Source organism: Leucopleurus acutus, assembly GCF_964270905.1.
Source record: "Leucopleurus acutus genome assembly, chromosome: 10".
NCBI lineage: Eukaryota > Metazoa > Chordata > Mammalia > Artiodactyla > Delphinidae > Leucopleurus > Leucopleurus acutus.
Genome location: NC_139153.1, coordinates 102,019,625 through 102,043,832, shown reverse-complemented (window position 1 = coordinate 102,043,832; position 24,208 = coordinate 102,019,625). Strand labels below are relative to the sequence as shown.

General features: G+C 49.9%; 1 protein-coding gene across 2 annotated transcripts in view; it reads right to left on the bottom strand.

Moving 5' to 3' along the window:
- The window catches only part of RPP40 (ribonuclease P/MRP subunit p40), a 46,048-nt gene extending 36,720 nt beyond the window's left edge, over positions 1–9,328 (bottom strand). The window contains exons 1-2 of one of the 2 annotated variants that reach the window (XM_082848043.1): positions 9,315–9,328; positions 7,741–7,871 (exon numbers count right to left, since the gene is read on the bottom strand). The gene's annotated coding sequence lies outside the window, so the exon portion shown is untranslated. The other variant, XM_082848042.1, reaches the window with a different exon arrangement.
- Positions 9,329–24,208: the final 14,880 nt, after the last annotated feature.

Below are 24,208 nucleotides of genomic sequence, written 5' to 3'. Positions count from 1 at the left end.
GAGCCGGAGAAAGAGCAGCAGAAGCAGAAGAGCCAGGGGACGCTGGGCAACGGGAGGCAGGAGGGAAGCGCTCCGGGAGGAAGGGTGCTGAGCCAGGGCTCCGCGCAGACAGCGCTTTCGAGCCGGGAGGGACCCGCGAGCTCTTGCAGTTGAATCCCCTAATCTATCCTGATGAAGAAATCGAGATCCAGAGAGGTGAAGTGAGTTGCTTGAGGTCACACTGTGATTTTGTAGCAGGAGACCCTAATTCCTAAGGAATAATAAAATACTTTTCTTTAACAAATATTCTGAATTCAAAATTGTTCCTGTTGGGCTTCCTTGGTGGCGCAGTGGTTAAGCATCCGTCTACCAATGCAGGGGACATGGGTTCGAGCCCTGGTCCAGGAAGATCCCACATGCTGTGGAGCAGCTAAGCCCGTGCGTCACAACTACTGAGCCTGCGCTCTAGACCCTGCGAGCCACAACTACTGAGCCTGCACTCTAGAGCTCATGAGCCACAACTACTGAGCCCGTGTGCCACAACTACTGAAGCCCATGCTCCTAGAGCCCGTGCTCTGCAACAAGAGAAGCCACCGCAATGAGAGGCCCGTGCACCACAATGAAGAGTAGCCCCCGCTCGCCGCAACTAGAGAAAGCACACGCGCAGCAACAAAGACCCAACACAGCCAAAAAAAAAAAAATTGTTCCTGTTAAGTCACACTGTACTTTTTCCCAATTTGACAAAATTAGTGAGATGTTACTGACATGAGAACAGCTATTGACCTCTCCATGTACTAAGGAGCCGTATAGTCAACCAAACTGTGCCTCTTAGATCTATTTACAGTGTACATTTAACAAATCACGCTCTAAAAAGTTTAAAAAAAAATTGGAGTCAGGGCTTCCCTGGTGCGCAGTGGTTGAGAGTCCGCCTGCCAACACAGGGGACACGGGTTCGTGCCCCGGTCTGGGAAGATCCCACATGCCGTGGAGCGGCTGGGCCCATGAGCCATGGCCGCTGAGTCTGCGCATCCGGAGCCTGTGCTCCGCAACGGGAGAGGCCACAACACTGAGAGGCCCGCGTACCGCAAAAAAAGAAAAAAAAATTTAAAGTCATAACTCATGTTAAAAATCAGACAACAGATCCAAAATGGAGTTACTTATGCCAAGCCCCACATCACCAAACAGAGACTTAATCACAGTTGCCCCCTCTCCCAGAAATGGAATTTCGACCAATCAGAAATCACCTGGCCAGCACCACTTAGGTCATCTGCCTGATAGACCCCCGCCATTCCCTAAAGGAAAGTAACCTTACAATTAGCAACCGTACTTTCGGCCTGGTATACTTTCCTGGTTCCCGCTCCCTTCTGCCTTGAAAATCTCATTTTGTGCAGCTCCTCAGAGCTCCTTTCTGTCTGCTGGACTGGATGATGCCCAATCCATGAATCATGGAATAATTCTGTTGAATTGAATTGAATTCTGTTTAATTCTGTTTTTTAACACTCCAACTGTGTATTTTAATATATGTAAATTATACCTCAATAAAACACAGTTTTAAGACAGGGCAAATGAAAAGTTTAGCTGTTTAAACAAAAAAGTAATTATTTTCTAAGGTGTTTTGTATACAGAGACCCAAGGGATAGAAATACTGGATATCTGGAACTCGGTTCTTCTTGCAGCTTTGAGGAAACCACTTATGCCGCATTCTGGCGTTTGCTTTCCCTCGCCGCGAAGCAGGGATCTCATCTTGCTCATGGTTCATAACACACATGAAATTCCCGAATAAAAGTATTAAATACTGATTATTGTCTGGTGAATATTACCTAACCACATTTATAAATAACAGGCAAGTTGGAATAACAAATTATAGCCCATTTGAAAGTATATACAAATTTATGCATGTATCAATATATACCAGTGGGGAGAAAAAGCCACAGTTATCAATGAACAAAGAGAGAAAATCTCTTTCATAGAAAATGATTGCGATCGGTCAAAATAATAAAAAAATTTTGCAACTGATCTTTTTTCACTTCATTGTTTAATGTCATCTGGGCTCTACCTAACTCATATAAAATTGAACGTGATGTAAATAGTAGGAAACTGTAACAACTGCTGGCTTTTGTCTACAGAATAAGGAGAACCAAATGATGAAATTGTCCTGAAGATACGCCACGTCATTTATTCAAAAGTCACTCTGCTTCAGGAATCCAGGAGTTGCCGTGACGGAGCTTTGCATTTCTAGAGTCCACACAGCTACGAGTCAGGGCTCCTCAGTCTCAGCACTACTGAGACTCAGGGCATCTGGATCATTCTTTGCTGTGGGGCCGTCCTGTGCATTGTATGATGTTTGCAGCACCCCTGGCCTCTACTCGCTAGAAGCCAGTGGCACTCCCTACCCCAACTGGTGACAAGCAAAAGCATCTCCAGACATTGCCAAATGGCCCCTAGCGAGGACCACTCCCACGACAGCGTTTCTGGGCTGGGGGGCCACAGGTCCATAGACAGCAGTGAGTCTGTGCCCAAACTGGCACCTCCCAATAGGTGGGCAGATGCAGCAGCTCCTCAGTGCTTGGACCCCCTCCCCTTCCCCAGGCAGAAGCGGAGGCACAGGTGGGGCTGTTTGCATGGCACCTGTCAGGAGCTGGGGTCATGGGCAAGTCTGGTCTGTGCAAGGCACTGTCCCTCCTCCCAGGACCCTTGACTCACCTCCCTATGCCCTGCAGCTGGAACAGCCTTTTGTTTGTCCCTCAGCTCCTCAAACTAATTATATAAAAAGTTTTCTCTATGATTAGTTAATATTATAAACATGTTGACATTTTGCTGAACAAACAAAAGCCTGATAAAAGATAGCCTATCTTTGAGTTTTCTATTTTCATATGTACAGAACTTGAAAATTAGACTGAATGTACAGAGCAACAAAGGAAGTGATATCACCAAGCCGGAAGGGGTCTCAGGGCTGAGCTTCCAACACAATCACACACATTTCAGTCTCGGTGGCTGCACTTGGAGCGATTGGTGTCACACTGGAAGCGCAGACACGGAGAATCTCTGTCACCACAGCAAGCTGTCAGATGCACTGTCTCAGAGAATACCTAGGTCACGGGCGTTATTTTATTTTATAGCTGAGCCACTAGGTCCTAGAGGATGTATAAAATAATCTACCTAAAGAGAAGCCGTGAGCTTAGGGCAGAACCAACACTGGCGACCAGACCAGTGAAATTCACTCCTGGGCCCTTTCCCGCGTGCCGCCTCACCGTAGGTCCAGACCTGGAATGCCTCATGAGGTTTTGGTCTTGTGGCTTAAAAACGGGGGTCGGTGGGGAAAACAATCGCAAATAGTTAAGAGGATGGACCAACGCTAAAGTTTTACTCCAGTTCAATAACCGCATGCCTGTCTGCCTGCCATGTACTAGGAACCCTGTCCCAGCGGGGGACACAGACTGAAAACCACTCAGCATCAGTACCAAGTAGTCAGAACATAGGTAAATGTAAGCACAGGGCCCTGCCTGGGATGGGAGGGGCGGGGAAGAGTGGTCAGGATGGAGGTGGCACCAGAGCAGAGAAGGTGGGAAGGTACTCAGGACGGAGGGAGCTGCGAGCCTGAGACACGGAGGACCAGGCAGCATGGCGGTCTGGGCTGCTTCCGTGACAGCGCCCAAATCTACATCTCAGGACAGACTGCTGCCTCTGTCCGCTGGCCACCCCCCCCCCCCGTGGAAGTCCCACCTCAAGGCAGCCCTCCCTGCACAGACGCCCCCTCTCATCCCACGGCTCCCACTCAATCTGCTTCTCATCTTCTGTACTCGCCCTGCTCAGAGGCACTCCCGTCCACGCAGGCTAACACTTCTGGAGCCTAAGAACCAGACTCCTCTCTCTCTCATGCCTGAGATCCAACCTGTCACTAAATTCTATTCCTTTTCTTTGAAAGCTGTAGAATCAGAAGGGTAGTGGCAGTAATGCCCCTCAGGCAACAGAGGGTATTCCCCCCCCCTTACAGGGCAGTTGCTGGCTATAATGCCCTATGGGTCAATGGTGGCCTCTGTGTTTTGGGATAAACACCCCAAGGGCATTCCCTTCCTTTTCACATACAAAAAGGAAAGAGGGAACCTGATAAAAGTGATGGCCAAGGGCAGGTGGGTTCATCAAACTCTCCTTTAAGGCCTTAGAGCCTATGTAGTCCTATTCTTCCCATAAAATTAGGTCAGGCTTGTTATTCTTTAGTAAAACATACAGAAGTTTGGCCATAAGAGAGAAATTTGGAATCCGATTAGAGCAATAACCAACTAGCCCGAGAACACCTCACAGTTGGCACTTAGTTTTGGGTTTTGGGAAACTTAGGACATGATGAAGTCTAGCTGGACCTTGGTTTAGCCCTTGTTCTGATATCAGATGCCCTAAATATGGAATCTGGTTTTGGGCAAACTGCAGTTTTCCTTGTCGACGTTATGTCCCTTTAAGGCTAAAAGCTTTAGCAAGTGGATGTAGTCATCCCGTGAGGAGGCTTGAGGAAAGTGAAGAAGCCAATCATTCCACGTACTGCAACAAAGCAGAACCTCTGGGGAACTCTGTATCGCTCAGATCAACCTTTAGGATTTGCAAAAAATAAGAAGGGCTCTCAGTAAGATCCTGAGGGATTACTGTCCAGGTGAGCTGTTTTTCTTCCCAAGTGAAGGCAAAAAAGTGTTGGCTAGCTTCCTCAGCTGGGATACTGAAGAATGCACTGCATAAGCCAGTTACAGTGAAGAATGCCTTCCGTGGGAATGGACGTTAGTAAGTGTGAGGGTTAGGGACCACAGGGTGTCGAAGGATAACAACGTTGCTTATTGTTCTGAGGGCCTTGACTAGCCTCCACCCTCGGCCCTTATGTTTTCTCACCAGTAAAATGGGAAAGTTACAGGGACTAATAGAGGGGACACTGAGCCTTGCAGTCTTCCATTACGGGCTGTATGACTTGGAGGGCTTCTTTACTTACAAGTATTGAGTAATTCCAGGAAGAGGTTTTGAGGGACCTATTTGAATCTTGATGGGAGGTGCGCTGTGAATTTTGCCAATATCAGTTTGAGATTTTGCCCACAAGGAGGGTGGTAGCTCATTCAAAGGGGACAAACGCTCAGTGTTTCCAGAATCAGCTCTAGCACCAACAGAGATGGAGCAAATAAAAGATGTCAAAGGGTCATTTAATTCACCTGGTTGGCTGCTTTGATGACTGCCGTCAAGTTCTAGAGTTATTTCCCCCTTTTGGAGAAAGAAATTCTGCCATGATACTTCTCTAAGGAATCTCAGGCTCATAAATGGGTAGGGGCAGAGGAACTAAGCAGAAGGCGTGTCTATCTCTCAAAGGGCCTAAACAAAAGGGAACAGGTTCAGAGACAGGAACCTTTTGAGGTGCATCACAGATCCCCGCTATTGGAACGGTTTCAGCACTCTGAGGCAGGGGCTGTTTTGTAGTAGCGGGGTTGAGCACTCTGGCTCCAGTGTCAGTTAGGACTGGAAGAGATTCAACCCCAATCTGGAGAACTGTTTCTCCAAGCCGATTAAGAGGGAAGATTGGGAAGAGCCCTGTAGTTCCTTGGGTCATTCAGAATGAGGAGGATGTTGGAAAGGCACCTTAGAAGGCTGGAGGCGCCTGAAGCACTTACATTTGTAACAACCTCTTTCCCAATGTCCTGGCTCTTTGCAATAAGAGCAGAAACTAGGAGGGTTTTGGTTTTGTTGAGGGGCCTTTGTTTACTTCAGTTGAAGATTAAGACTTTTGGCGGCCTTTCTTTGAGGAGACGCATCCAGCATGAGAGAGCCGGTTGGCCAGATTTACTAAATCTGCAGTGGAGGGTTTCCCACTCCATCCTGGTGCTTTTTACTAGAAGGGAAAGGTCCTGTTTCAGCCCATTAAGAAACAGAGTTAAAAGCTACCCAGGTGGAATCAACATCTAAAGAAGACCAGAATTTTCTTTTAAAATAATCTGAAGTTGATTGTAATAGCCATGAACAGATTCATCAGATTTTTGTGTGCAAGCCTGAATTTTGTTCCAATCAACAGTCTTCGGAAAAGTCCTAGGAATGGCCTGATAAAGTCACTGAGTGATTGCCTGAGTCTGATCATATAAGTAAATGGCCAGGTCTCCCAGTGGTAATTCTAGAGATCCTTCAGGACTCTGCCAATTAGCGGCAAACTGAACGCTGGGCCTGGCTTCCCTGACAAGCATATGAACTAGTTGAGATAAGCTGGAGAATCCAGGTTGATAGGTTTGAATGACTGTGTGAAATCCCTCAGCAGACGTGTGAGGAGCTTTGGTTACTTTAGGAATATCTCTGACTGTGGCTCACAGTTCAGCTTTAGTCCAGGGAGTATAAGAAATTAAGGGTTTCAAAGACATAAACACTTGTTGCACCAGGCAGTGACTCCCACTGAGTATCTCTCAAGATAGGAGACAACTACAGAAACGCCACCTGCATTCAATAAAAATTCAACCTATAACATTTGTTGGGAATGCCCAGACACGGTAACTCTTTCTGTAATTCATTACAGTTTAGTGTACACGCATTCACACTCATGCAGTAACTCCGAAGAGGTCCTGTTATTTGAGTATGGGCAAAAAAACCTTTAATATTCTCTGTGCCTAAGTTTCTTCACCAGTACAATGAGTATTAAAAATCCTGCTTTATTGCGAGAAAAAAGAAGAAATTAAGGGTTTAGCCTCTGAATTCTCTCAAAAGGCTGAATTTTAAAGGGACAGGTTCTGACCAGTTTAGAGGAAAAGGGAGTGGAAAGAATTTCAGAGAAAAAGGGAAGTTGGGCAAGAGAATTAGTCTGGGGGGAGCTGAGGGTGTAGAGGAGGGGCAGGCGGCAGAGAAGGGCAGAAGGAAGACAGTGCTGGGGGGCTGCGCCTGAGGCAAAGACGCCGAGGAAGAGCCTGCGCTTCAGGAACCACTTTAGCTTTAATTGCCTGTTGGCCTCAGTTAATCTTAACATCTTATTTTGCAGAGAGGCAACTTTAGGCTCCTAACAACATCTGGAAGCCTCAAAATACCAACAGAAGTAGGTGTTCCAGTCAGTTCTGGAAATTCGAAAACTGTGGTTGTCCAATTCAGTTTTAAGAGAAGAAAGTTCGGGGATTTCAGAAGTTCCGCATAACGGCTGGTGAGATTCTAAATTGCCTTTGGTCAGGTGAGTCCGTTTAGTTAGAAAAGTGAATGAGGAAGGACCACGATTTTAAAACATAACATCAGACAGATATCAGGAGGCTGTTAGTAGCGCAGAGGAGCACCCTCAAAATATTTGAATAACTGGGATCCCGTTTCTCAGAGGTGATTTTTTGTTTGTTTGGCAGGAGTAAGTGACTTTTCTTTTTTTGGCCGCGTGGCTTGCGGGATCTCAGTTCCCCGACCAGGGGTTGAACCCGGGCTCTCGGCAGTGAGAGCGCCAAATCCTAACCACTAGACCACCAGGGAACTCCCAAGACTAATTTTCAAACAGCCAAAACAGCTCCAACAGCCCACAGGCCTAACACCAGCCAGTTCTAAGGGGGCAGTCTGGTCCCAGAGGAGCCTGGGCAAAGGCTCCTCAGCCTGGCTCCCTAGAACAGACCGCGTTCCACGGATCCACCCAAAAGGCAAGCCTATGCCAGTTGGAACAGGAAGTGCCGAATGAGTACTTGCACACAGAACAAGGCCTGGACCAGAAAGGACCAGACTTTAACATCCATCCTGAATAGAACCTGGAGAGCTTCCAAACGCAAAGAAGCTGGACCCAGGAGAAAGATGTACCTTCAAAATCCAGGGTCGGTGAGAAAAGCAGTGACCACGAGCTCAAGGTGGGCACCGCACCTGTTTGCTCAGCAGCCCAGGAGCTGTCAGGGGTCTTCTCTGGTTCCCGGATGGGTCGCCAAAATGTTGACCTAAAGTGAAAAGACCGCCAGCTATTCCCCAGCAAGGACGGGTTTACTCGGGATCAGCAGAGAATTGCAACTCGAGGTTTCAACTGTGGCGGCCACGTGCAAACCCCTGTGAGGCGAGGGAAGGAGCCGCTTTTATAGAGGGTAGAGGATGGTGGGCGGGCTTAGTAAACAGAGCCCCTGTTTCTTATTGGCTGAGTCTTGGCCAGAAAGAAGGGGAATCTTTCTTCTTTCCCCCTTGGGCTCTGCTGTCCACGCGGGGGTGAGACCTCCCCCCGATGGTCTCCCGACTCTATTTAACTGAGGTTTCCATTCATTAATTTTTACCGTATGGATACCCCATATTTTGTTTATCCATTGGGCAGCTGGTGGCCATTAGGGTTGTTTCCACTTTTGAGCTACTATGAATAGTGCTGCTTGAACATTGCTGTGCAGGCTTTTGTGTAGACATGAGGTTCCCTTCTCCTGGGTATCCTGTCATCTCTCAGTAAGACTAATGAATAAACTAATACGTTTGCAGTTTTTCCTGCTATCAGGCTTATCCTCGCAATCCACTTTCCAACCTAATACTAGAGTTTTTTAAGCATGTAAATCTTTTAAGTGTGTAAATCAGATCTTGCTGAGCCTGTGTTTAAAACCTTTCAACAACTTTCCACTGTACTGAAAAAAAAGTGCAAAAACCTCCACGTGGCCTACCTCTTCAACCGCCCAGGGTGGGCCGGGGTGCTTGCAAATGCCCATCCGTTTCCCCAACTGGATTTTAGGTAAAGTGAGGCTAGAGGCTGCGGGGCCACTAGCACGAGCAGTTGTCATCGGGGCTTTCTTGTCCCCGAGCACTTAGATGGGAGGGGCCAGGCTGCCCCACTGCAGACCCCTCTCCTCTCCTGGGGTCCTGCCTGAAAACTCCAGCCCCAAGATCCCAGCCTGTTAGAGCTGAAAGGAGCCTTGGGGAGAGTCCAGTCTGGTGATCTCCGAGCTGTGCTCTGCGGAGCCCCAGGGGAGAGGGGTCAGCCGGGGACAGAGGGCGTGAAGCTGAGTGGACAGGGCTCTGCAGGATGTGTTTCCTGCTAGTTTTTGTTTGAATAAAACCGCTGAAAGAAAAAAGGAATTTGAGAACAAACTGATTGAACCCAACCCTCTTCATTGACAGATGAGGAAACCACGACAAAAGAAAACTCAGCTCTCCTCCCAGCCAGAGTGGGGAACCTGCTCTCACCCGTGGGGGGCCGGTGTGTTCCAGTGCCCCTGCTTCCCGAGAAGGACGCCTGGAGCCCTGCCGGACAGTCAGCACACTTCGGAACTCAGAGGCAGCAAAGGGAGCAGTTAAGGACAGACGGACAAATGCTCGAGAGAACATAAGACGCAAGTTTTCCATCCGAGGTACGAGCAGACGAGGGCCGCCTAGGGCCAGAGGGACAGAAGAGGAACCTCTCACTAAGGACTTACCAGCCCGGCAGCACAGGCAGGAAGTGCTGCCTCCAGCAGCGTCAGCGCAGAGGATGAGCAGAGGCCTGGTCACGTGACCAGGCTCGGAAAGAGCGTTGGGGGAGGGGCGCCAGAAATGAACAACACGGAGAAGGAACGGAAAGGCGGTGCGTGAGGGTAAGCCGAGGCGGGGCTCTGCAGGCTGCAGCGGAGCTGGCGTCCTCCTCCCTCCCCCGCCGCAGCCAGAGAGCAGCAGCTGTTGCGATCCAGCTGCCATTTTTCAAACCAATTAAGGAGCCCTGTTACTGCCCCCGGGAGGGAGTGTGTCTGTGTCTTCTGAGTCAGCAGCTCGGACCGGGGCCTCTGGGGACAAGCTCGCAAGGCCCTAATCGTCCCCTCAGAGTTAAAAATAACAAGTAGCAAGCCACTACTCTTGACTTTACACTGCCGCAGGGGGCGGAGGTCGGGGGTGTCTCTTGCCACAGAGGTTTACCATCCGAGGCGCCAGAGAGCGGCAGCCCGCCGGCAGCACGTTTTTCTTCCCATTCGCGCTCTCCTGCTTCAGGTCCCCGTCCTGAAGTCATCCATCAGCTGTCCCACTTGCCAGAAGTAAGTGACACTGGGCGTGACATTACTGCTTTCCAAAACAAAGAAGCCCAGATCTCTCTGGCTGAGAAAAGTTGCAGAGCCCTGGTTCCCCTGCTTAAACCTGAAACAGTCACTCGGGTAAGACCGTTGAGGGGAGGGAAAGCTGTGAAATAAACCATAGACCGTGAGCCGAACCACCCCTTCTGACTGGTCTGCAATCCGGAGACCAAACCGCTGTCTGTTAACTGTTTACTTTTCCTCCAGTTTGTTTGGCATTGCGTAGACGCTCCCTCAGAAAACAGACCCACTTTACCTCCGAGCCTGAGATCAGAATAGGGCGCTTGGGAAGGGAGATGAAATCAGAGCATCTGTGGGCCTTAGGGCCCACACCCAGGCTTCTCTCTCTCCCAAAACATGAAAGCCAGGGATGCTTTTTCTGCTTTTCTATAAAAATCGGACAGCAGCAAAATCATCCCTGGATGTAACTGATGAAAACACACATCTCAATTCAAGGTAACCCATATAAACGTGGGACCTCAACGTGGCCCAGTCCCGGCATGGTGTCACCTTCCAGGAAATAACAGCCTGACATAAAAGTAGGACTGAAAGCCGTGCAAATCTGGAGAGATATTTAAAGAGGAAACATTCTTTTTTCTTAAAACCCAGGAAGACATCTATAAAAGATTATATTTCTTCTTTTCTTTTTCCGGTCGTGCCTGCACGTGGGATCTTAGTTCCCGGACCAGGGATGGAACCCGTGCCCCCTGCCGTAGGAGCACGGAGTCCTAACCACTGGACCGCCGGGAAGTCCCAGGAAGTTATATTTCTTCATCTCCCTCTTGCCCCTCAACCGCACAGCCTTCATCACAGCCCCCGGAGACCTTACCTCTGCTTTGCTCGACCACCTGATAGCCAGTCCACAGGGTCCGCCCGCCCCACCTCCTCTCCTCTCTGTTTACTCCATCAACTCAGCCTTTCTGGATTCTGTAAGTTTCTAACGTTCTTGTCTTAGCACCTGGGTTCTGCGCAGAGTTGACCCTAGGGACCAGGAACTGATCTAGCCAGGAGGTGGGAGGTGGCAGGAGCCGGAGGAAAGGTCCAGAGGTGAACACAGACGACTGTGCTTTTCCCTTGCCTCATCTTTGTGGGCCTCTGCTGGGAAGGAAAGTGTACTACCGTGCTTCCCAGAGGTACTGCCTCAGCCCTCAGCCCTCCTCCGTCCTTCCCCCTCCCGTGGATCAGGATACACTCCTCCCAACCAGCCTGCTGAAGACACTCTCTGGGGATTCCCAGCATTTCTCTTTGCAAACCAGGAGCAATGACGCTGGTTTAAGGACTTAATTCCTCCCTCCTCTGGGTCACTGTGTCCAGCAAGAGGAAGGAAAGTTCACTCATTTTGTTATTTCTTTCACAGGGGCCTTTGGCCACGAAACAACCCAGGTGGCTACAACCAGAGCCAACATGGGGGCAGCTCCAAACCCTTAAGGTCTGAGGAGGCGGGAAGTGTCCCTGGCTTGTTGTCATGGAAACCACAATAGAGGCTTGCCTCCTGACCAACCCTGGTGCTTCCCCGTGTGCCCCCCCCACCATGGCATGGCACGCCCCCTCCTCTCGGGAGCTGTGATTATAAAACATCTTTTCAATAGCCATTGTCTCCTGATCTGTTGGCCTTAGTATAATCCAAATTTTCTATTAATACACTATTTTTTAAAATTAAAAAATTTTTTTTTATTTTTGCGGTATGCGGGCCTCTCACTGTTGCGGCCTCTCCCGTTGCGGAGCACAGGCTCCGGACGCACACGCTCAGCGGCCATGGCTCACGGGCCCTGCCGCTCCGCGGCATGTGGGATCTTCCCGGACCGGGGCACGAGCCCGCGTCCCCTGCATCGGCAGGCGGACTCTCAACCACTGCGCCACCAGGGAAGCCCTAATACACTATTTTTAAAAACAGCTGGGGAACCTCTCATTCCCCACTACCAACGTCAAGAGGGTGAGGCTCACCTCCTCAGAGCAGCATCCCCAGGTGCTCCCTGGTGCCTGGAGCTGACCTCCACTGGACTTGCTCCAGGAAGGTGGCCGTGGTTCCTTCCTTTCCTTTGTCAGCCTTGGTGAACTTCGACAGTGACAGTCCATCCCATCAGGTCTGTGATGAAATCCAAGGTTGAGGGAGTTCCCGGGTGGCCCAGTGATTAGGATTCCAGGCTTTCACCGCCGTGGCCCAAGTTCAATCCTTGGTCTGGGAACTGAGATCCCGCAAGCCGTGCAATGCATCCCCCTGCCCCGCCCCCACCCCCACCCCCCACACACACAAAGAAGAGAGAAAGCCAAGGTTGATTTAATTCTTGGTTCTCAACTCTCCAGCACTGGCCTGACCAAATCACCTCTGATTTTCCACACTTGGCTCTAGTATCGTCCTGGTGGAGGGGACATGTTAGCAGCCGGTCCAGCCTGAATACAGAGTAGTCTCTCCTCCTTATTGACGACTGTCATGAATCCTTTTATAAACTGCTGCTGTTCGGTAACCTGCTTCATCCTCTCTACCGAACAGCCAGGGAAGTGAGAGCTTCCACCGCCTAAGTGGAGGACCTGGTGGCACCCAGTCAGCGACCAGTCTCTAAAGCTGGACCCCATGCTCTGACACAGACAATGCGCTTCTCTGCTTCAGCAACCATCATCCTCCCACCATTTCAGCTGGTGAGGTCTAATCACAGCTCAACGTGCTGGTTGTCTACTGCTATGTGATGAAGCACCTCAGAATTCTGTAGCTTGGGTCAAAAGCAGGATCTCAGAGAGAGATCTGCCCACCCATGTTCACAGCAGCGTTATTCACCGTAGTCAAAAGGTGGAAGCAGCCCTAGTGTCCATCAGTGGATGAATGGATATACAAACTTTGGCATAAACACACGATGGAATATTATTCAGCCTTTAAATACAAACTTTGGCATAAACACACGATGGAATATTATTCAGCCTTTAAAAGGAAGGAAATTCTTTTCTTCTTTTAATTTATTTTATTTTTGGCTGCGTTGGGTCTTCATTGCTGCGTGCAGGCTTTTCCCTAGCTGCGGCGAGCGGGGGCTGCTCTTTGTTGCTGTGCGCGGGCTTCTCATTGCAGTGGCTTCTCTTGCATGCAGAACACGGGCTCTAGGCGCGCAGGCTTCAGTTGTTGCAGCACGCAGGCTCAGTAGTTGTGGCTCGCGGGCTCTAGAGCGCAGGTTCAGTAGTTGTGGCACACGGGCTTAGTTGCTGTACGGCATGTGGGATCTTCCCAGACCAGGGCTTCAACCCGTGTCCCCTGCATTAGCAGGCGGATTCTTAACCACTGCGCCACCAGGGAAGCCCAAGGAAGGAAATTCTGACATGAGCTACAGCAGGGATGAACCTTGAAGATATTATGCTGAGTGAAATAAGCCAGTCATAGTATGAGTCCACTCACAGGAAGTACATAGAGTCATCAAATTCATAGATGCAGAAAGGAGAATGGTGGTTGTCAGCGGCTGGGTTGCAGGGGGAATGAGGAATTATTGTTTAATGAGTGAAGAGTTTCAGTTTGGGAAGAAGAAAAGAGTTCTAGTGGTGATGGTTGCACAACAATGTGAATGTACTTAACGCCACTGAAGTGCACGCTTTAAAAAGGTTAGGATGGTAAATTTAAGGTGTCTTATTTTATCACAATTTTTTTAAACAAAAAAATTTCGACACATCTATATAATGTTATAAACCATTGCTACCTCAATAAAAAATTCTTAAACAAAAAAATAGTAATAAAATTAAAAAGGAAAAAACTGGTGGTTGAAAACCACACTCTGACCACTTCTCATAGTTGATAAGTTTGGTCAATTTCAGCTCTTATCACAGTAGCACTCCGTATCCTCCAGCCCCCACCCCCCAACCCGGCAAGCAGCTGAGCACAATTTCTGAGAACAGGTTGCATGCAGCTTGCAGGAGCTGGGGTAGGCAAGAAGGACCCTGTGCTCCAATAACAGGGATCTGTGCTCTGGTCACTGATTGCTGCTCTGATCACAGAGGTGCAGACACAGAGATGGGCAGTGTTGCTGCAGCCTTCACTGTTTTTGCTACAAACCCTGCAGCCTCCAGCTGAAACAACTTCTAGAGAATTTAAAGAACTGGTGCTTGTTTTTACGTTCTGGTTTTTTTCCCCTTTGGGAGTCAGACATTAAAGGACTAAAACGTTCAAAAGAAACCACATATACAGAGAAATCTAGAAAATCCCAGCACATACCTTAGGAAGGGTGCAGGCTCAGAAAAGCCCTGAGAAGACCTTAAGTTTATTCCTCTCGTTGATCTCCAGCACAGAGATGCCCTATAACGATAATTAAAAATTTTTTTTCACCATTTTAAAAATTGAAGTATAGTTAATTTACAATGCTGTGTTAGTTTCAAGGTTACAGCAAGATGACTCAGATATATATATATATATATATATATATATATATATATCTCCTTTTTCAGATTCTTTTCCAGTATAGGTTATTACAAGATATTGAATATAGTTCCCTGTGCTCTACAGTAGATCCTTGTTGTTCATCTATTTTATATACAGTGGCCCACACGCCATTCTGTAACAGCATACATTGGCTGTTTGGAAAATACTGATTTACTGAGAAATGCAGATCTTCCAAACATCACCACCTTTCATCAGCCACTATCAAAAATCACATTTGTGGGCTTCCCTGGTGGCACAGTGGTTAAGAATCTGTCTGCCAATGCAGGGGACACGGGTTCGAGCCCTGGTCCAGGAAGATCCCACACGCCGTGGAGCAATTAAGCCCGTGCGCCACAACAACTGAGCCTGAGCCCTAGAGTCCGCGAGCCACAACTACTGAGCCCACGTGCCGCAACTACTGAAGCCCGTATGCCAAGAGCCCATGCTCCACAAGAGAAGCTGCTGCTGTGAGAAGCCCGCGCACCGCAATGAAGAGTAGCCCCCGCTCGCCGCAGCTAGAGAAAGCCCGCGTGCAGCAACGAAAACCCAATACAGCCAGAAATGAATAAATAAAATAAATAAATTTTAAAAAATCACATTTGTTTCACTGCTGATCTCATCAGAGAAGGCTGCAAGTGCTGGGAAGCTGTCAATCCCGTGGTAGATGCAAGTATTTCAAATTACAATTTTTCCTTCAAAGTTCAGATTTCAGAATTGGCAACACATTCTTTCTGTTGTTTTCCTTGAAGTCAGAGACTCGCTTCAGCGATTTTTGAGAAAATGTCTTCTACGTGCCCAAATGTGAATGTCCGTGGTTTATCCATCATTCTTTTAAGAAAAAATGGTGTTTCACGAAAAAAAGCAGCTGGTTCAACTCACAACAATTTCCCAAGCGCTCTTCCTCTGGGCAGTCATCACATGTCAGTAGAAGTGCTCTGTGCGTATTTCCCATTTCGTCACATAGAATATTAAAAGTCAGGTACTAGTGTTGAGATTTAATAAAATTTATAATTTTTACTGGTTTATTTAGGATATTCTTAAAGGATGCTGGCACGGTTTTACCCACCACTGCTTTTGCGCAGTGCAGATGTCTGCAAAGTGCAAAAGGCAAGTAATGTCTTAATATTGCTACGAAAGTATTTTGACATCACACGCCCTGCTCCGGATGCGCAGTGACACTGCTGCCCAGCCCGGCAGCAACTGAGAGCCTGGCACATGCTTGAACCTAGAGCGGGGGCTCAAGGCCTCCCCAGTCTCCCCCCCACCTCCCCTGTCCATCCTCTGTCCCAACCTTGGGACCAAAGAGGTCCATGGGGGAGACCCAGGGGCTCTAGCTGTCGAGCTCCAAGTTCTCTCACTCTGGATGACACACCTACTTGTCTTCGTTCAGTGGTTTGGGGGACTCACCCCTCTACCTTAGGCTCCAGTGCAGTTACCTCTCCTTTATTATTGTTCCAATTCCCCAAGGTCCATTATGATGGCTGAGGAATTTCAACCATCATAATAATGGAATCATAATTATTAAATATTAATATATAGTATGAAGGTTTAAAATTTATGTGAACTAATATGTTAATGCTTGGTTATGGGCATATGGCAGGAGTAATCTAACTTTCACGCATTTAATCCAAGAACCCGACATTGGCACAGTGTAAGGGTACACCCTAGGTTTTATATTTCCCTTTGAAAAGGATCCCAGGTCTCCACACTCCGATCTGCTTTAGGGTTTTGGGCTCATACATTTTGACCCTGGGCCTTTGGTCTTCTGCTATTGACAAGCAGGTGTTTGCCCTACAGTGGTGTTGTCTGTTGGCCCTGACACAGTGGGAGGTCCAAGCTGGGCTCCTGGACGCCAGGGTCAGGAGGGAGCAGAGGAAAGGTAAACACGTGGCGGTTCCTGCAGCAGAAACACGAGGCCAGGCGACACCCCTGGAGACAGGCACACAGGGTCATACACACTGTGCAGCCAGCGCCTCCCGACCTCTCACCCTGCACGCTGCGCAGTCCGCTGTTTACTGTCCTGACTTCACAGAACAGCGACCATCGATCGCCGAGGAGTGCAAACTTGGGAGTACAACAGTGTGATCACCCAGAGGAAAATGCACGTCAAGACACCTGCTGGCGTCTCCCGATGTCACAGGTACGGATGTCGTGTGACCTCTGGGCTTCGTTCTTGGGTGCTGCCGCCCTTTCCAGGCATACGCCCAGGGCCATGTCTGCAACTGTCCGTCTCGAGAGTTTAGGCCTCATGTTACGTAACCACATTGGAAACGGGATCTCGGGACCGAGAGAGGATGTGGGACGGGAGGGTAGGGAAAAGAAATCAACTCAACCAACATGTCTAATGAGTAACTACTACACGCAAAGATTTCCACTGCGTAGCAGGCGCCATTATCAGGGATGATGCATATTTCACGTACTTGTGTGCTGTTTGTCTCCGATCCCAACATTAAAATGTGATGGGACTTGCCTGGTGGCGCAGTGGTTAAGAATCCGCCTGCCAATGCAGGGGACACGGGTTCGAGCCCTGGTCCGGGGAGATCCCACATGCCGCGGAGCAACTAAGTCCACGTGCCACAACTACTGAGCCTGTGCTCTAGAGCCCGCGAGCCACAACTACCAAGCCCACGCGCCACAACTACTGAAGCCCACGCACCTAGAGACCATGCTCCACAACAAGAGAAGCCACCGCAATGAGAAGCCCACGCACTGCACAAAGAGTAGTTCCAGCTCGCAGCAACTAGAGAAAAGCCCGCGTGCACCAACAATGACCCAACGCAGCCAAAAAAAAAATTTATAAAATGTGAGCTCACGGGAGGCAGAGCCTCGCATTTGGTTGACTGTCGTGTCCCCGGCACCGAGAAGTGTGTGGCACAGAGCAGGCATGCGATAAATACATGGTGAATTAATGAATGAAGACGTTGTGCTAGCAGGTAATAACGGAAAACAATTACTGTGCATCAGTACGGTGGGCTCTGTGCAAAGCATTCTGCAAGGGTTTTCCCTCTTTCCTCTGCACGGGCAGTCACCTGGTCCCATTTTACAGATGAGGAGACTGCAGCTCAGAGAGGTCACATAACTTGCAGAAATGATGGTGCTGAGGTTTGAACTCAGCTATTCTGTCTCTTGGGTCTTTAGGTCCGACCAAGCCTCCCATTCAACACTCTGGAAAGTAACAAAGACCAGTTAGACACAGTCCCTGTTCTGCAAGCAAAGATGTGCTAATTGGAGATAAAATCTGGAAACAAGTCAGAACCAGCCAAAGCAGTAAGTGGTAAGAAGCATCCCAGCGAAGCAGGCAATGATGCTATGGGTTTGCAGACGCGAACGGGGCAGATAGGAAAAGATACTAACTAACAGGATTCTTGTTGAGTTATGGGATTATGAATGGTTATGCTTCCTGTTTCCTACTTTATCTGTATTGCCTAATTTCCCCATAGTGAATAAGTACTGCTTTTGTAATAAGAAAAAAAATATTTATCTTAAGAAATTTTTCCCTTAAAAATTTAAAAATACACATTCTAAGGCAAGTCTCCAAAGCAAGCTCCCTCCCTGTCATTTCCTTTGCCCTCCCACAAAGCACACTGTGTTACTGTTTTTAAAATAACTTTTCAGGACTTCCCTGGTGGTGCAGTGGTTGAGAATCCGCCTACCAATGCAGGGGACACGGGTTCGAGCCCTGGTCCGGGAAGATCCCACATGCCACGGAGCAACTAAGCCCGTGCGCTGCAACTACTGAGCCTGTGCTCTAGAGCCCGTGCGCCACAATTACTGAGCCTGCACTCTAGAGCCCGCGAGCCACAACTGCTGAAGCCCCTGCGCCTAGAGCCCGTGCTCTGCAACAAGAGAAGCCACCGCAATGAGAAGCCCGCGCAGAGCAACGAAGAGTAGCCCCCGCTCGCCGCAACTTGAGAAAGCCTGCGCGCAGCAACGAAGACACAACAGCCAAAAATAAATAAATAAATTAATTAAAATAACTTTTTAAATATACTCTGTGCCTGTACAGGCATATGCTATATATACTTAAAAAAAATTTTTTTTCAGGACCACATTAAATTAAACCTTAAGCCGGGAGTTCCCTGGTGGTCTAATGGTTAGGATTCAGTGCTATCACTGCTGTGGCCCAGGTTCAATCCCTCCTCGGGGAACTGAGATCCTGCAAGCCACGCAGTGTGGCCAACACAAAACTAAAACCTTAACCCAAGGAGTCAGGATGGGCTGCTGAGGAAGAAAACGTATCTCAGCTTTTGCTTCACCTACCTCCAAGAAACAGGGCCAGGACTCAGGTGAGGCAAGATGGGCACCTGCTTTGGGCACAAAATTTAAGGGGCACCAAAACCTCAGCAATCAAGATAAATAATATTTTAATTCAATATTTAAAAAATCCAAATTAGTGCAAAAAAATCCACGAGAAACAAAACATCTAAATTGTATTTTTGTTTTCTTGGCTGTGCCGTGTGTCTTGTGGAATCTTAGTTCCCTGCCCAGGGATTGAACCCCGGGCCCTCGGCAGTGAGAGTGGGGAGTTCTAACCACTGGACCGCCAGGGAAGTCCTTGAAATTTTAAATAAAAACAGAACTAGGAAAAAAAAAAAAAAGGGCAGATCCCGGTTATATGGAGGCTGGAACATATAATTGTGGACAGGGGAGAAGGGAGGCTTCTTTAAGAAAAAGATTACAAAATCACAAGTAAAAATTAGGTAAGTACAAATATTTAGAATGAGGAAATAAGTAACAACGAAGTATAAATTATTAAAAACCTAACCTATACCACAAACATCACAAAATCCAGAAAACATAATTTTTTAACTGCCTAAAATGCTTCTATCATATGTTTTCCCCCTATATTTTTGTAGGAACATTTTGGAAAATCCCCTTCAAGTTCCCTTCATATATCAGCTGTAAAAGTCGTATTATAGGTTTGTGACCCCGAACACAGGACTCTGATCAACTTTTTAATTTTTTTTAGATTTTTTTTTGATGTGGACCATTTTTAAAGTTTTTACTGAATTTGTTACAATATTACTTCTGTTTTGCTTTTTTTTTTTTTTTTTTTTTTTTTTTTGCGGTACGCGGGCCTCTCACTGCTCTGGCCTCTCCCGTTGCAGAGCACAGGCTCCGGACGCGCAGGCTCAGCGGCCATGGCTCACGGGCCCAGCCGCTCCGCGGCATGCGGGATCTTCCCGGACCGGGGCACGAACCCGCGTCCCCTGCATCGGCAGGCGGACTCCCAACCACTGCGCCACCAGGGAGGCCCCTATTGCTTCTGTTCTATGTTTCAGTTTTATGGCTGCGAGGTGTCTGGGATCTTAGCTCCCCGACCAGGGATTGAACCCGCACCCCCTGCATCGGAAGTCGAAGTCTCAACCACTGGACCGCCAGGGAAGTCCCCAGGGCTCTGATCAATTCTATTTCACATGATAACCATCAAAAAATGTTCCTTTCCCCACGAGCCTCCCCAGAGCATCTCACAACACGCCAGCTGGCTTCTTCAGTGCCAGCAAGAGACCTAATCACAGAAGCAACACCCCATCACTGTTGAGTAGGAAGGCATCTCTAGGCCCTGCCCATGCTAAAGGACAAGGCATCACACCGAACACTGGAGGGCATCAGAACAGGCCACCGGTTTGGCATAAGGATTATTTTGAGCTGAAGAAAATCAAGACACAACGTTGAGAAAATCAAGAAAAACACCCCTCTCTGCCCTCCCCGAATCTGGCTAAAAGCTGGACGTAATTTCCATTTGCGAAGCTGTCTCCCTCCCTCATACCAGGAGGAAGAGAACTCATAGACTCATTGATTCCAGGCTCTTATCAGCCCAGAGACAGCACCAGACGAATCTACACAACAAACCTTACTAGACAACCCTTATCCTCCATGAGTTTCTCTCATATATTTATCTTCCTGGGTTTGCCACTCCTAAAACTATAAACCCCCTTTCCTTGTCTCTTCTCTACATATATATGGTTGTTTGTTAAGATGGTATTGTCGATGAAAAAAACTATGTTGAGGAAAAAAACTGATAGTTGATCTAATAAAGAAATGGAAAATTTTATTCAAGCCAACCTGACGATTTTAATTGGGGAGACAGTCTTTCAGAAAGCTCTGAGGACTGTCAAAGCACAGTCCTGTAAGTTTTTGAGACAAACGGTTATACGTCAAATGATGTATTATTTACAGTTTATACAATCTTGATCTGCATATACAAAGCAAGTAGTGGATTTGTAAGATTAAGAGGCATGGTATCTCCTAAGGAGGTCTGGTTACTACAGGGGCGAAATACACCCTAAGGGGTAGCGAGGAGACCCACATGAGCAGAGAAAAAAATGCATGTTTAAACTTTTATTATCTTGCCATAAAATATGTATTTTATTTCATTGCATGACTACATGAACACATCAGAAGGGGCCCGAGAACACTTAGGCTTCCGTAGTTTCATCATAAATCTGCCTCTGAGCGGAAGTCATCATTACTAACTGGGCTGCTCCAGAAAAGCGTCCCAAAGGAGGCAAACATTTGGAAATTGCCTTAAAGACCAGGCAAGTTCAGTAAGTGGAGGTGGGGGGCAGGACACTCCAGGCAACGAGGAGAGCACCGGTGCTTTCAAGGGAAGAGCGTCCTCTAGAGCGCTGGTTTTAATATGATGGTGAGGATGGTGATGGTGACATTGTGGTTCTGCTGTGGAATGCTTTGCTCAAACCAAAGCTTGGCGAAGCCCAGTGTGTAAACCAGGTAGAAGTGCCCTGTCTCAGGCAGGCCTGGGGCCCTGCTGCCTCGGCTCACATCAGCCCAGGGGGTTCCTAGGGGAGCTGTGCAGAAAATGTCATCTGAAGGGGACTAGACAGGAGGATGTGAAAGCAGATGGAGTCACATGCTGTCGGGTGAGGGGTCTGGAGCATACGTAGCAGATGTGCACAGTGGTGTCACAGCAGGCTACGATTCCTCCATCAGGGCTGCGCACAAGACATCTGCACGAGACAAAGAATTCCATGAAAAGCGAGTTTCCCTCCCACCTCTCACCCCCAGTCCCTTGGTACGGCTCCCCAGAGCCATTCCTCTGTCGACAAGATCTTTCCACAGATACGCCAGGCATACACAGAGATGTGTTCTGTATGTATCAGTTTTTGTCCACATAAATATCCTTGGTTTTTTTGCTAGTTCATTCTTCTTCCCCCCAACCAAACAAATCAACCAGTTTTGTTCTTTTGGGGGAAGTTGGTGGGAAGGAGAAAACTCAGAACAGGAAAGTTCAAAGAAACTTCCACGTGGCTGGAGGGCAAGCAGACAGGGAGGAAACGGCCAAGCTCTGGCGTTACACCTGGAGCCAGATCCCGCTCTAGCCCCTATGAGTTGAGAGCACATCCCTTGACCTCTGTGAGGCTCCATTTACTCTTTCTTTCAAAATTCTGATGATAATGCCTTCCTGTTCGGACACTGGTCTGCAAGCAGCAGAAAGCCCAGTCACGCTGACTGAACCAGAAGGTTGTATTTATTTATTTATTTTTAAAACCTCACATGGTGGGAGGTCCAAAGACCAAGCTCCTTGGTTCTCAGTGACGGAGGGGCCGTGCCACCCCCCAAGCTGGCGTGTTTGCAAACAGGGGTACGGATTTCTCCGTTGTCGCGATTCCTGGGGCTGCTGGTGGCGTTCTGAGGGTAGGGCTCATGGATGTTTGGGCTCAGACTGTTTGCAGCGGACGGTCACAACAAAGAACTGTCCTGCTCACAATGCCAGCAGCGCTCACACTGAGAAACCCGAGCGCCTCAAGGACCCTGTGTTTCCCACGCTCAGGAATCGCAACACCTCTGACGGTTGGCAAGGTGGCCTCGACTGTCGTGGGCACTATAGCACCGTCGCACCCCCTCTTGGCAAAAGGATGGAAGCTTCCCCTTGGACGTCCCGCCGTCTTACTGGCTGGGTCACTTGCTCATTCCTGAACGCCTCCTAGGGTCGGATGAGACAGGAGCTCTTCTGGAGGAGGGGGCCGGCCGCGTGGGGGAGGGGTGGGACACCTGCGAGCAAGGTGGGTACCAGCCCCAGGCCGGCTACAATAGTCAGAGGCTGCCTTAAGGATCTTGGAAGGAGGTGCCGCCTGCGGCCACGCTTGCGCATTCCCCTCCCCTTCCCCCAGGGCCTCTCTACGGCTGAAAGGTGCCCCCTGCAGCCTTGCTGCTGCCCCCAGTCTCCTCCCTCACAGAGGCTCCCTGGCCTCCCTGACCGGGTCGGATCCCACCTTCTTAGCATCTGCTGCAGGGGCTGACTCTCTCTGTACCCGTGTGGCTTTCTGGTCAACCTTGGTCTCCTCCGATAGATATATGGAGAGGGCCCCGAGGGTGGGACCTCCGACGTTCCCACCAAACAAGACTGGGACAGGGCTGCGACCACGGCCCGAGGGCCCAGAGAAAGGGGCCTCCTTAAGTAAGTTCGGCTCCCTCCTGTCCCCGCCCTGGAGCAGCTCCAGCCGCAATGAGGTCGGAGCCCAAGAGGCTCACCACAACCTCACAGTCTCTGTGAAGTCCTATTTCATCCTTAAGATAGTTGGCAAATTTTGTACTTCACTCCATAATACGTCAATGTTTACGTTAATGTAAAAACAGTGATCTTCTTTCCCAAATCTTTTTTTTCCCCCCACACCTCCCGGCTTACCTCCGCAGGGAGAGCGCGGAGTCCTAACCACTGGACCGCCAGGGAGTTGCCATCTTCTTCCCCAAATCTTGATGTTGTTCCAACACGCAGACAAGCCAGGTGTATCTGGGGCCTCTTGTAAGTCCCCAAGTTGAGATGCCGTCACGGCATTCCACGCCGGGCACGGGCGGGCCCGAAAGATCCCAGCAAGGGGACGTTCTTGCTAGAAATACTTTGGGGCCCATCCCGGGCCTACTGACTCCGAAGCCCTAGGGTAGGGCCCAGCCGTGAGCTCGCACACCCCCGCCAGATGACGCTGACGCGCGCCAGAGCTTGAGAAGCCCCTACTTAGCGGCAGGTGGAGTCAGCCCTAGAAACGAAGCAAAGCAAAACCAACAGTGAGAAAACACTTCGGGCAGTCTCCTCCCCCGCCCCCGGGTTCGCGTCCCTGGAAGGCCGGCGGCGAGCGGCGGGCCCCTCTGCTCGGGCAAGAGCTCGGAGCGCGGCGGGCGGGACGAGGGGAGGAGCGGGGACGTGCCCCCGGGCCCCGCGCGAATGGCCTCCGGTCGTTCTCGGCTGGCGGCGGCCCCCCTCCCCCCCGGCCGCGGCCCCGCGCGTCCCCGCACCGCCTCCGCCCCACAACTGGTCGGAGTGCCCCCCGCGCCGGGCCGGGCCGGGCCCGCTTCCGAGAGCCCAGAACTTGGGGAGGAAGGAAGAGACCGTCCCCGCAGGCGATTTTCCGCAGTTGTGCGTCTGCCCCGGGGACCTCCTGGGCCGATGCGACCGCCGGGAGGAGACCCTCTGCGACCCTCCAGAGGGCAGGCCCGTCGGGACCCGCGGGGCCAACTTTGCGGACTGGAGGACGACGGAAGCTGAGCGCGAGTTCACCCCGGAGCTCCGGAGGCAGGGCGGGCGCGGGCCCGCTGGGCGGGAGGGGGTGAAAGGGAGCCCCGACTTCCGCGCCGTCCCCCCCTCTCCGCGGAGCCCTCGGACCCCGCCCGCGCGGGCCCAGCGGCCGCGCCTCCGGGCGCCGGGCCCTCCCGCGCCGCGGGCAGGCGCATCACCGAGCGGCCGCGTCCGGCCCCGGCCCGGCCCGCATCCTTCTCCCGCTCCGGCCTGAGCACCCCGGCTGAAACCCGGAGCCTGCCGACTGGGACTGTCTTCTCCGCTCGGGCCGGGGCGGGCGCTGCGCGCTCTTTCCACCACCCCAGGCATCAAGTCTCCAGAGAACAAGTCCCGGGGTCAGACGGCGTC